The sequence below is a fragment of the Haemaphysalis longicornis genome, unplaced genomic scaffold, assembly GCF_048455015.1.
Source record: "Haemaphysalis longicornis isolate Haplotype H1 unplaced genomic scaffold, Haemaphysalis longicornis Haplotype H1 scaffold_6, whole genome shotgun sequence".
Taxonomy (NCBI): domain Eukaryota; kingdom Metazoa; phylum Arthropoda; class Arachnida; order Ixodida; family Ixodidae; genus Haemaphysalis; species Haemaphysalis longicornis.
The window spans coordinates 28,227,271-28,240,846 of NW_027526407.1; the positions used below are offsets into that span (position 1 = coordinate 28,227,271).

Sequence of the window (13,576 nt, forward strand, 5' to 3'; positions counted from 1 at the left end):
GTTTGCATTATATTTTTCTCTTCGAAACTCGAGTTTGTTATTGTTTTTGACACTCGCGTAGAAGAAGTTGTGTAAACAAAGCACTTTTTATAGATTTACCACGGGTTTTACGGATGACCTACGGACGAGCGGCATGGAGAAGAGGCCGAATTCCATCGAAGAGCGAATTTTGGCCCCGTATTGGCATACGTACGGGTAGAGTTCACTCTAGTACGGGCTTGTCTGTTCCGGGCACGTTCCGGGCCTATTTCAAATGTTCCGGCTTCGCGCGGTGCCGAGGCAAGCAAGAATGTTACGAGCGTCGGCGTTGTGTGGAGTCGCTCACGAGTGGTGCGGTGCTGCGCTGTGTTTTCGTTTCATATGAGGTGTTCAGCTCCAAGCCTGTGTCACCGCGCTTGTATCTTCTGCAGTAATTCAGTCTTCAAAGTCCGATGACTATTCGTGGCAGGAACGCGAAGTGCTGGTCAGCGCTTGCGCAGAGCGCAATGTTTTCATATCAAATACGTACGTATCAAAACCAAATGTTGCCCCAAAATGTGCAGTAAAGTACGAAGCACCGTGTTGCCTTCAAAACGTGACCGATGTGTGTGGTGCGTCGTAGTTTTCCAGAGGTTTGTTTGTGTGAAGCTGCTGGCGCCGCAGTCATCGATGCTGTCATCACAGTCATTGTTATACACGGTGTTGTGTCGGTATCACAACGCGAGGCAAATTTGATACTGCTCCGTACTCGACTTGCAAGTGTCCAGATTCGTGTCGCTGCAGGAGTGTATACGTGAATAATCTAGAGCCCCATCAGCTAGCAGTGGTGCGTCGCAGTGACAGCGAGTTTTCGTTCGTTCGCTTCAACTTGCCGTGATCCCTGTCGTTACAAGCGTGGCCAAAAAATGCGCCGGATATCTGTCGTGAGTTACTGTGGCATTTTCCGTGTGTGTTGTGTTCGTGTGCTCCAAAATTTACGATGTCGCCAAACGTACGTGACCGTGCCCATTTATGACAGGCTAGGTGATGCGTCAGTGGCTTCAGCAATAACAGATGCTACGTGCTGTGTTGAACTGTTATATCTACATTCTAAGCATACCATCTAGGTGACTCTGCGTAGTTGTTGTTTCTATTTGCTCTAACCTCAGTTGCCTTGTTCATCTTTTTTGCAGGGTATTTTTATTTACGTGTGCACGCAGCATATTAGCACTAAATCAACCTTACACACTTACCTGTACATGCCGTAACCCTCTTTGTAATCACGTGTGCATGTGCTACTGTTACCCTGCAGTATTTTGTCACCTACTGTGCATGCTAGCAAAGATTGTTTGCATGTCGTTCTGAACCATTGCTAATAGCCTGAATTTCCTTTAGTATTACTAGCATACCTTTTTCTTTCTCACCTGCTGGCTTCGTGTTGCTTTTAAAAGGAATGAATGATTTAACGCTTATGTCAGACAAACTTGTAAAAAACAATACACGGGATATACCTGCTAAATTTATCAATTGCACAAAGCACGTACACTGATCGCACAGGCTAAAAGTATGTCTGACGTGCTCCACACTCTTCGTCTGCCCCTCAACGCAGTCATGCTTGATTTTTACCCAACCGGCAAAACCACTTCTGCTCACTGACGAGCCAAGGTCACTGTCACGCCCACTTCACAACATATAGTGAAAGCAGTCTGTTCTGATTTTTACCCAACAAACCAAACCACTTCCACTCACTGACTAGCCATGTAGAGTCACTGTTAATAATTAATCGTTACTAATAATTAAAAAAATCCAGATGTAACTGTAGCGATGGTGAAGGCGGTAGTGAAAGTCCGGGGTGGGCGACTTTGACGGCACTTGTGGGTTTCAGTGCATTTGGACTAAGAACGGCTCTCACGGGGTGGAAGCCCTAACATCCTTCTGCTCGCAAATCCATAAAATATTTCTCTGTCTCGTTGTTTAATGCAAGTTGAGGCCATTGAAAAGCACCATCAGAGAAACATCAGAAAGCGTTGCTTTTGCCTCCGTGGAATGAACCAAGGTGGACCCGCTAGGTATATCTGCATCTAAGCATACATTGGGTGCTACTGCGCAGCCGACTGGTACCCGTTGGCAAACCTGCTTCCCACACAACAACACAAACACATGCCTGTTGCATGCGGCCTGTGCGCATTTTGTTTGTCTGCGTGGAATGGAATGGCTGTGCCAGCAGGAAATAATTCATGAAGCACTGCAGGGCAGTGCAACAGTCGCCAGAAAAAATTTCCATCGGCAGACTCGCATACTCGAATGGCAACTGGCAGGCTCCATGGTTCAACACAGTGGTAATTCCAGTGTGCCACCAATGCAACAAGTCTCTCCATAGTATCAGGAGATTCGAATATAGGTTAACAAGGGCGGTGTGACAACTGTCGCCGTGCTGAAAAATGCCACAACAGGGCTGTATTGGGGACAGATTTTTGTTGCCACTCCCATCCCACCTAGTTGTGCCAGCTTCCAAGTTTACCCCGTATCATTTCAAATTAACTGACCTTTGCTGGTGTTTGATTGATAGATGCAAGCACCAGTAAAGTGTGTCTGTCATCTTTAGCACTAAAATCATGTTCTCAAGGGGAAACCGAGTTTAACGAGGTTGCGGACATGAAAACTGGCAGTGCTCATGGGGGTCACAGCAGAAAAGTTGCAGCATGGCGTCGTGCTGTTTTTGCTATGTTGATGTTATAAATCGCATGGTATTTATATGGCTCATACGTTTCAAACAAGGCACTAGCTGGAAGTCGTTGCTGTCTCCTCCCTTTGTTACACTTGGTAGTCGTGCTCTTTGTCTCTTTGTTTGCAAGAATTATTCAAAACTAGCTAGTGTAATTACAATTATAGAACTAATTTTCTGTGAAGGAAATGCTGCCTTGGGCCGGCTAAAGGATATACACTGTTTTGGCTACACACATCATAAGGCAAGATAGCAATGCAATACTCTACAGAGCCCGTGCACAAGCTGCTGCCTTGCATTGGTCTGACCCACAGAATTGACAGGAACAGCTCCCCAGGACTGATCCCGAGCAAAGGTTCTGGCTCGCTCATGCCCCTCAACTTCACAGAAGTCAATGAAACCTTGTTACACAGGCTGCGGCTTAAAGTAGCATTGACCTGAAAGTATCTGCACACAACCGGACGCGAGGACAGCCCAGACTGCCTTCTGTGTAAGGCTGTACAGAGACAATTGATCATTGGCATAGTTTTTGACCAAGGTAAACTAGTGGGTGAAAAGACCTTGAAGCAGCCTTACTACGCTTGAATGCTACCCTCTGTCTGAACGAAAGATTTTTGGCACGTGGGCTGACACGAAGAAGCAAGATCGAGCTGTCAAATCGCTGCTTGTCCTGTCAGGACTCTTGGGTCTATGTGGTGAAATTTCACAAACTGCGGAACTTTTTTTTATGGTCGGTAAATAAGTTATGCGAATTATGCAGTGATTAGTCTGTTTCTGCGCCCCGTACATGCTTTAAGTGTACAAAGTTCATTGGTTGATTTCACTGTCATTTCTCATACCCTCAGTATTTAGTACCTTCCTTGCCCCAGTGGGATTTAAGTAGCAGGCCCAAGTTCAGTTTCTCAGGCTGGCCTCTTCTCCTTTAAAAAATCTTTTACTATCTCTACCTCTCTCTTGCCAGCATGCCAGGTGCTTGTAACGGTTTACTAGGATTCGCAACGGTCACCATACGATAAAAATTTCTTACTTTCATTGCTGAAGTTCACTGCACTCAGTGTACTAGGGTGTTTGGTGCACAATAGTAATTATGACTGCAGACAGCCTACAGTTCTTAAAGCCCACATCGAAATCCTGCCACGGACTCGTTCTTGCCTTCACTTCGATAAGGCTGTCACAAATGGGTTGATCAGCCGAACATGCTGGAAGGGATGTTTTTCTACACTCTGAATTAATGTTTGATCATTGTGCATACATTAAAGCATTTTTGCTGGTTCTTCCTTTTTATCTCTTGACACCCAGTGCAACCAATGGGCTGGTAAAAGCTGTGGCTTGTCATGTGTGTTTCCAGTTCATAATGGTGCTTTCTGCTTGTTGCCAAAGCCAACTGCAGAAAAGTTCTTCAGCCATAATGCAGTGCTGGCGATGGTCTTTTGTGGGCTATAAAAGCAAAATGTACTGGTTGTTGGTCAAATAAAGAGCCAATTTTAAATGTTTCTTCCCAATGCCGAATGTGTTTTCTTGGAGGTTGTGTGTTTGCTTAGTCCTTTTGGGAGCAGTTGAGCATGTATGGCTCATGTGTTGGCCATGAGACTAATCAGCATTTGTAGGTTCATGGGGCAGGTACAACTTGTACAGCTGGTGAGCGAAGAGATATACTAACTATTACATTTCCGATTTTCTTGCAACATGTCACTAGCATACAACAATTAGGATTTATAATTTAGCTGCAGTTCTTTTTTACGACAATTCTGCTATTGTGCCCATTATAAAATTAATAGTAATTACGACCAGCCGCCATACGTTGCTGGCCGTAATGTGTGCGGCGTCACCAGAAAAAATAATGTTATAGTTACTCCCGCCGTTTACCCCGCACGTGTGCACGCGTTTTGCGATGAGCGTGCGGCATCAACCTGGCTTGCCCGTGGTGCTCGGAAAAATACCAGGAAAACAGTCACGTACGTCTGCGCCACAAGGATGAGTACAAGACACCTCGCAGACGCCCAGCTCGCGAAGCCGGTTCTACCGCGTGCCGACGCATTTCACTTTAGGAGGAATGGGAAAGCCTGCGGACAAAGCAATCCGGGTCAGCCAGTCATGCATGCGGAAGATGGATATGACGATAATTTTATGGACCTCATGACTACTACTGCCACAGTGAGAAGCGACGACGGAACACGTAAATAAACAATTAAATTTCGCGCAATACGTGGTGGTGTGTCATTCAGTGCTTCAGGAGGATCTAAAAGGAAATCATCAAGCTCGCCTTGCGTCACTTAGTGCAAGTTTCACCAGTTTTAAAGACGAATTAAGGTGTAACATCAAACGCGAAAACTGACCGTACATATACGTGGCGTCGGCGAGGCCACCGCTGTATGGACTGGTGTACTTGAACGGCCCAGAGCAGCAGCCAACTCCTTTCACTACGGCGCTAAACCGGCACCTTGGCAGAATGGAACCTTGCTGCCACGTGCTGCCAGCTGCCCTGGTAGCACAGAATGTTGCCCGAACATTTCTGCAACGTTTCCCCTTAACGTTGCCAAAACGTGGCTAATGTCCGCTTTTTTTAACGTTAGTGCAATGTTTCCCAAAAACATTGCGTCAACATGATATTAGCATTGCTCCAACATGGGGGCAATGTTTGAAGGGTGTTGTTCTAACGTTTGGATAACGTTGTTTCTGACGTTCGCCAACGTTGCTCCACTCTTGGAGCAACCTTCAAGCCACGTGCAGGACACATTTGAACAACATTTCTAAGACGTTTTCTGGTGACGTTGCAGTAACTTTTCACCTACATTTTCGCAACGTGCTTACCACATTTAAGCATATCCCTGTATCATTCAGACGTTGTGATAACATTGCTACGATATTGCAGAAACTTTAGATTTACACTTTTAACATACAAAGAACGTTTCTTCAACGTTCAAGCAATGTTTTTATGAAGTTGCAATAACACTGCTACAATTTTGCGGTAACTTTCCAGCTATATTTTTCCAACGTGCGGGTAACATTTAGAAAACGTCGCTTTAATGTTCAAGCGATGCTTCCTACAACGTTACCGCGACTTTACAGATACGTTTTTTCACCACGATCGAGGGCCACATCAGCGCACTGTTGATGACTTTCAAGCAATATTTCTCTTACAAAGCAATAATATTGCAGCAATGTACAGGTAACTTACAGTTACATGAATCTAATATACATGCAACAATAACTAGATGAAAATCATAGAAAACTTTTTCCTAGAGAGACGATTGTTGACTGCATGATAAGCGAGCGGTTCAAACCTCGTCCGCATAAACTCCTGAAAGGTATAAACCGGCATTTTAGACCTGTATATTCATACATTTGATCCCTACACTGACCAACACACACAATTAAGGCAGTCCGGCAAAATAACAAACTAAGAAATGGCAGAATTTTAAAGCAAGGAACATGCAGCTAGCGTAAATAACAACACTGAGACTCTTTAAAATGAAAGGACACGTGCTTTTTATTTTACCATTAACAATCGAGCCGAATACGCATTCTGTTAAAGCCTTGAATTTCGCAAGTACGCTGTTTCAGACGATGTCTTCGTTTTCCTCCTCCGGGGCTCGCTTGTTCTTCTGCGCCTTGACGAGTCAATTTGATGACATACTTGACAGCCATGAACCCAGTAACACGTAGGGTTGTTACTGCGACGCTTAATTCTGCGAAATGAACAAAAGTTGTAGTTTATAGGAGAAGTTGCAAAGTTGTTACAGCATAGACAATGTCTCACCTCTCAGAACACCAGGACTTTTGGTATACAATATGGCCTCATTGATTTTCTTGTACTGGCAGTTCAATTGAGATTTGACAGCCATTCCTGAGAAACAAACAAAAGGGCATTGCTGTAACACACAGGGTGCTCAAAAGCTCACCTGCACTTTGGATGACGTTTGCTGCCAGGTGAGCTAGCTTATTCCCATGTCAATTTTGTGGTGCTGGTAAATCTTAAGGCATTTCTGAAAACAAAACAGAGTCAGAAGGGGTGCAGAAAACTGAAGTGAAGCAAATTTTAGCTAATGGAGAAAACCTTACCTTTAGGAAGGAACACAGCAAAACAGGCCGCTTCACTTTCCATTTTGTCTTGCTTGTTTAACTTTTTCTAATGCCTGTGTGGACACGCACATCGCATGAGTGGGTTTAGCTCAAGCATCCCTGGAAAACAGAAAAGGATGAAAATACTTAATTATATAAAATACCTTACAGAAATTTCTTTACAGGTCAATTCAGTAATTAACTGAAAAGTCATCAGACAGCGTGCGAGAGAATTTTCAATGAACAAGAGAAGCCCGCAATGAACAAAAATGAGAAAATAGGCAATTGTCAAGAATGGAAACATTACACTAGACAAAATTACGTACAACGGCGTATTTTCTTGGTTGCCTTATTTTACCTTTTGCTCTCGAAAAATGTGCTTAAAACTGGCCTTGAGCTGCTTTTTTTTTTTGCGTATGCCATATTCTTTATAATTATAAGCATCCGACGTAGACCAGCTTTTCACATGGAAAGTTTGTGAATGCTACAAAGACGTCAGGCGTTGTTTTACATCGTAAGGCAGTTAGCATAACCAGATGATAATTCTTAACTGCAACGCTAATTGTGTTCTGGAACAGCTAGCATGCCGCTGAAACTCGCGTGAAATTAAACATAACAAAGTTAAATTTATGAGATATTTCTCGCGCGCGACAGCAGCTGTGGCGAGAAGTAAATTAAAAGCCAATCGTACGTATCAAGGTTCTTGCAGAACCTACACTCGATTTCAGCATCACAACAGGTGTACTTCTGAGCGCCCACCTGATTTAAGCGCTGAATACATGTTGCACGTTTTACAACCGTACGCATTCGCAAAAGCAAGAAGGATGCTTAGAAGCTAGACGGGAGGGCAGTCTTGTTCCCGCTCTTTTACGAAGTAAACTGCGTTCGAAAGAACGAGGCGAGCTCAGAAAATCGAGCGCTTACCTTCACTGGTCGGTTGCTATGAACTTTCCGGCCCACTAATATTCGCCGTAACATGCGGCCACACAACGAAATTTCGTACAATGTTCCTTCTCCATTCCGCTTGATTCTCAGGATGGCTCCTCGTTTCTGCAAAAGCGCGCGCTTTTCGTTCACTCTCCCCCGCACCAGTTACGGCTGTCAGGCGCAGAGAGAGAGGAACGGGAGGGGTCCGCTCTGCAAGGAACGCGCGCACGTGTGCGCGTGTGAGAGGAGGGTAGGACGTTGGCCAAGGACGCGCGTTTTCCTTTTCTTTTTTTTTTTTTTCGGCCCTCCCCAACTTTGCGCCGCGGCTGCTAAAACTTCCTTTGCGACACACTCTAGAAGGGACGGGGCGACGACGAAAGCAAAAAATAAGGCATGCAGGGAGAAAGGAACGCTCGAGACGTCGTGCCTCTCCGAGCACCCCGAAATTTCTGAGAACGCCTGGCGCCCTGTATTTCGTTTCGCGCCAAGCAGAACGCGACAAGTGTTCGATGCATTGGAGCCTCTTACGAATAAACATTACAACAGGAAAAATCTGAAGATAGTGTGTGCAATGCTATTGGAACGGAACAAAAGCAAAAATGGGAAGTTAGTTTTCAGGTTACTTGGAATTCAGGTTCGTTTGTATTATGAGAAAATATCCTTGAAATATGCCAATGAGCTTTCGTACAGGCAGTATCGGCTGGAAAGTGGGTGTCAGGGTTAGGTCTTTGTTTTGTTTTATTGTTACAATATGCATGATGGTGCTCTACTTTGGCGCTCGAGGTAGGTAAAATGTTTATGGGGAAGTTGAAATATAAAACAGCCCAATTCAAGTTTATTTCAAACAAGGGTGCAAGGTGTGGACTAGTCGGAACGTTCGCTGATCAGAGGGAAGTGACTAAATTTCACACGAAGGGGGCAATTTAAAGAACATGAACTTTGGGTTTGAATCTGTCTCATGAATCAAGTGTAATTGCTGCGGCAATTGGAAGGAAAACACATACGATTGTAATTAGTTGGCGACATGTATGGCTTGCACACCCCAGTATGATGCACAAAAGTTTTTATAGCTTGCATATAAAATTTCCCCAGTAAATTAATTTTTTCAAACAATTATGAGGACCCAGCAACAAGGAAATGTTTGAGCCTTCTATCTAGATTATTTTTGTCTGATGATATACAGGCGGCGCCATAAAAACAATCCGGCCATGCAAGCTTTAAAGGGGCCCTAAATAGGCTGCTTCCAAAGGTCGCCATTTCAATCGCGCAATCGTTAGAATGCCCCTTCACGGCAACGTATACCACATATTACACCTAACCAATAAAAAACATGAAGTAAAAATTTGGTGTCAGTACTCCTTTAAGAGAGAACGTTAACAGTGCGAGACGCTTGTGAAAACTTAGCCAAATAATAATAATAATACTTTATTAGCATACATATTCTGGGAGACCCGAGCCTGCAAGGGCCAAATGGAACTGGAAGTTTCCCTTGTCGATTCATGATTACCTTTTTATAATACAGCCGTAATCTACTGCCTAAGAAAAACGCGCAATGTTTCAACAATAGGAAAGGAAAGTTGGGAAGTCATTTCTGGGTGCTGTTTTCAGGCAGTTATGAAAAAAAGCTAGGTGTATCTGCGCGAAGCTCTTAAAGATATGACCAACACATAGAATGAAAAGCACGGCGTATACCCGATCAGTTTGTCTTTTCATATGGTGCACGTTCCCCAAAAGAACACATCTGCATTGTTAAGAGGCCGCGTTAAATTTCGGTATGTACATGGTGAAGTGAGCGGCAATATAGGAAATAGGAAGCCAAGTCGGAGTACAGTAAACTCGATACTATTTGACGATGGCATAAAAAGTTATTTTCTTGTTGTTATTCCAGTTTATTTATTTATTCGGCAAATAATGAGTGCGAAATAACAGAAGGCAATGAAACCCAAGTTCTGATTCGTGCCTCACGCATGCACTGACGTCGGAACATGCTGCATGCGCCGTCCATTTCATGCGCGCGTTGGGTTAATTAGCAGGCGCTGTATTCGGTCAGTTTCCTGGATATATGCGGCATACACATGGACAAAAACGCACCCGACCGGCATTTGTAAAAGACACACGAAAACAGCCCGATAGCTGGCCATACGTGACAACGCACATTCGAGGGTGAATGCTGCGCGCGGCTTTATCGGTACGCAGCAGCTGTGTTTTGCTCCTTAAGGTTAATGATGTGTTAAAATCGCACTAAAATATCTTATTTGATTGATTATGACGTTTCACACGCCGACGCTACACAGGCGATGAGGCGCGGCGTAGTAGAGGGCTCCGGATTAATTTTGACCACCGGGGGGATCTATTTAACGAGCGCCGAAATTTAGAACACACAGGCATTTTCGCTTCTCGCCTCCACACACACACACAAAAGCGGCTGCCGCGGCCTGCCGCGGTCTGGAATCGAACCCGCGTCCTTGGGCTCAGAAGCACAACAGCCACCGGGGTGGGTTCCTAAAATAACTAAATCACACCATAAGATGAGACAATCGGTATACCAATTCTATGAGCGACACGACCTGCACGGGCTGGTAGGAACCGTTGACAGATTTTTAAGAGCGCATTCGCAAAATGGTGAAGTTGGTTTCGCACATCAGTGAAATTGTGCTTAAAACGCTATTATTCGGGTGACATTTACACGGATCTAGCGGATGACACTTACACGGATCTGATTTACACCGGATGTAGCGATTTGTCAGAGCGTGACTGTCGCGCCTATGGCACAGCGACGCTTCATCGCACACGTTCATAAATTTCACGGGGACTGGATTGCACGGAAACGCGTCGATATACAACAAAAGCGACCGCTTACAGTTATTTAAGTCCAGTCTGTCCTCAAGAAATTCATATGTGTCAGATGCACGCCGCCAAGAAATTTTTGCGTCTATACGTCGTACGCATTACCAAATTTAGGAAAAGTGAATTAAAAAAAAAAGAAAACAAAGCGGAAGAGTATAGAAATAAGGTGCCTCGATCGGTGTTGAGTCATATCTTCAAATCATTGTGGACAGCTCACCGTAAAAAAGTACACATTTGTTCAGCAACTCCATAAGAAAAGTGCGACTAGCACGACGAGTAGAAAATTCATGATTGCTCTTGAAAGTGACTGTTTTTGAGCGACATTACTAAGGCTGAAGTGCAAATGGGACATATAAATGGAGCAGGGGTAAGTAACAAGTAGGGCGCGAAGGGGAATTCAAACTTCTCATCATTGTTTATTGCTAAAAACAAATAACGCGCTGCAAGGATTGGCTTAAACTGAGCAATTGCTATTCCGTAAAAATAAGAGGAAACAGGTAGAATACGGACATTTATATTTATAGGACGTACTTTATACGATGATTATAATAATTACGCCTGCGTGACTAACGGAGGTTCGATTTCTTCCACGTGGACGAAATCTCCGCGGGCCCGACACAAAGAAATGGCGCGAACACGATCATTGCGGATGACGCGAGCTCATGCACGACACCGATTACAAGGCTATAGAAAGAGTATTGTCTATGATTGGGAATCGGCCTGCCTGACCTGTTAAAATTCTGTTCGTCAACATAAACGAAGCCTGTTTGTGTATCTTTTTAGTTATACAGAAGGATACAGCAATAAATGAGCGTTTTTGCAAGTTTTTCCTGAAAAAATAAAAACAATCTTTTGTTCGCGCTCAATCTTCAATCGAAGGTCCCCTATTTGTGGTATATATTGATTAACACCAAGAACGGCGATGAGATTTACACTCTTACTAAAAACATGAAATAGAAACGAATTTCTATTATGGGACAGCCGGCGGCCATCTTGAAAAAATGACCGTCTTAGAACGGCGCAGCATATGGCTTTAACGAAACGCACGATGCGCGAAATGGCGGTATTATTTTATTCTAGGCTTTCTCCACTCTAAAGTAATATTGTGCGATCATCCAACAAATGAGAGACTAAAACAAAAGGATCTGCCGCCGAGTTTGGTTGCGCCATCCATCGAACCGGCACCACGCGTTTCTTTCGTTTGAGAAACGTTCAAACGTTCGCGGTTTCTTTTAGGGTTCATGGGGAAATCTACACGCTCAGTGTGACACTCCTCCACATGCATTTCTGCAGTTTTTCGAAAGAGAGAGAGAGAGAAAGAGAGAGAGAAAGAGATAATCCACTTTATTTGGAACTGTGGCTGTGGTTTTAGGGTGAGGGGGGGGGCATAGGGCCGCCGCGACGTTGAGGGTCCGTTCGGTGACCAGTTTTTCGAGAGCCCTGTCTCTAAATGATCACACATCGATGTAGGGTGCCCTGCTGTCTGCCTCTGAATAACTTCAAATCTGGTACAGGTACCACCCTTTGTTCTGTTATATTCTCCGGTCTGGGGTGCTGCCTTGTCCTGTGGTATATCATCAGAGGATATCAGAGAGGCTACACCAGATAGGCGATGCCTAGAAGATGGCATCCGTTCACGAGAACAAGATTGGCCCCTTTGGTGTAGCACGCGGCGAAAACCTCCCGTATTGGGAGAGACCCTCGTCCTGCAGTGGACAGGCTGACGATTGGGGATTTCATTTATGTGCGTGCGTCGTGCGTGCGTGTATATGTAAGCGCCGTATTATTCGCAGCTAAAGTACAGGAGGCGATGGTACAGTGAACTGTGGCTAAGGCGTCCGTTGTGCATAACCTTTTGAACTTTTGTAGGTGACGTAATCCCTCCAAAACATAGGTTAGTGTGGTGTTTCACATAATAAATAAATGAAAGCTGCTATACATTCAACATTCCTCAATATTGCGGCAACCTAGATAAACATGTACACAGGCAATGTTAGTTGTGGTTTTTTACGTGAACATTGCTAAATATGTAAAAACCACACTCCCGAAATTAACGTATCCTGACGTACATGTACTATATCGACAACATTTAAGTTTGCTGTATGGGATCATTTGAATTTTTAGGCAGCTTATGTAACTCCCCATACGATCGTTTAACATATGACATTTGCCAACATTTGGCAACATTGCTGCAACGCGAAAAAAGCGTCCAAAGGGCAACGTTGCCCATGCATTGTTTTTAAACATTGCATGAATGTACCCTACGTTGGCCCACATTTGGCAACATTGCTGCAACGCAAGAAAACGTGCATGTGGGCAACATTGCCTGTTCGCTGTTTGTAAACGTTGCGTGAATGTTGTTGAATGTGTCCAACGTTGGCCCACATTTGGCAACATTGCTGCAACGTGAAAAAACGTGCATACGGGCAACGTTGCCTAGATGTTGTTTGTAAACGTTGCGTGAATGTTGTTGAATGTGTCCAACGTTGGCCCACATTCGGCAACATTGTCACCACGTTGTGTAACGTTGCCTAACGTTACGCAACATTGGCAACACGGCAGAAACGTTGCGGCAACAATTTGTGCTACTAGGGTGCAGGTGCACGTGGCAGCACGTATACGCGTAAACGGATGCGCACCTACAGCTCTGACTGCTGGGGAACTTCAGCGTGATGAGCATCCAGTCTGCTTGTCATAAAACGAAGGCTTGTATGCTTCTTTCTTTTTGGACAACAAATGTCACATGGTTGGCCGGTTCTTCATCACTTGCAGTGGTAGGCTGTTGGACAGCTGCTGCTATGACCAGAAGCAGCATGCGCACTACTTACATTACGTTTGTATTATACTAATTATGTGCAACAACGCTTTAATCAATTTGGTGTTGACAGGAGCTGTGGGCACAGTTTATGTGGGAGACTATATTGGCGCTACATTTGCTGCCCTTACCAGCGTGTGGTACAACGCTGTGCTCTCGCTGTTTATTAGTTACCAGCACAATATTTACAACGGTGTGTGAAGTTGGTGAAAGAAGTACAGTGTATCTCCTGGATTGGTCGG

General features: G+C 44.5%; 1 long non-coding RNA gene across 2 annotated transcripts; it reads right to left on the minus strand.

Moving 5' to 3' along the window:
• Window positions 1-5,926: 5,926 nt before the first annotated feature.
• On the minus strand, window positions 5,927-8,458 carry LOC144141449 (uncharacterized). 2 transcript variants are annotated; one of them, XR_013316608.1, is made up of 3 exons: window positions 7,670-8,458; window positions 6,586-6,865; window positions 5,927-6,530 (listed from the first exon to the last, which is right to left on the minus strand). It is a non-coding gene; the product is annotated as an uncharacterized LOC144141449 (long non-coding RNA). The 2 variants fall into 2 exon arrangements; XR_013316607.1 differs by having other exon boundaries at window positions 5,929-6,372; window positions 6,444-6,865.
• Window positions 8,459-13,576: the final 5,118 nt, after the last annotated feature.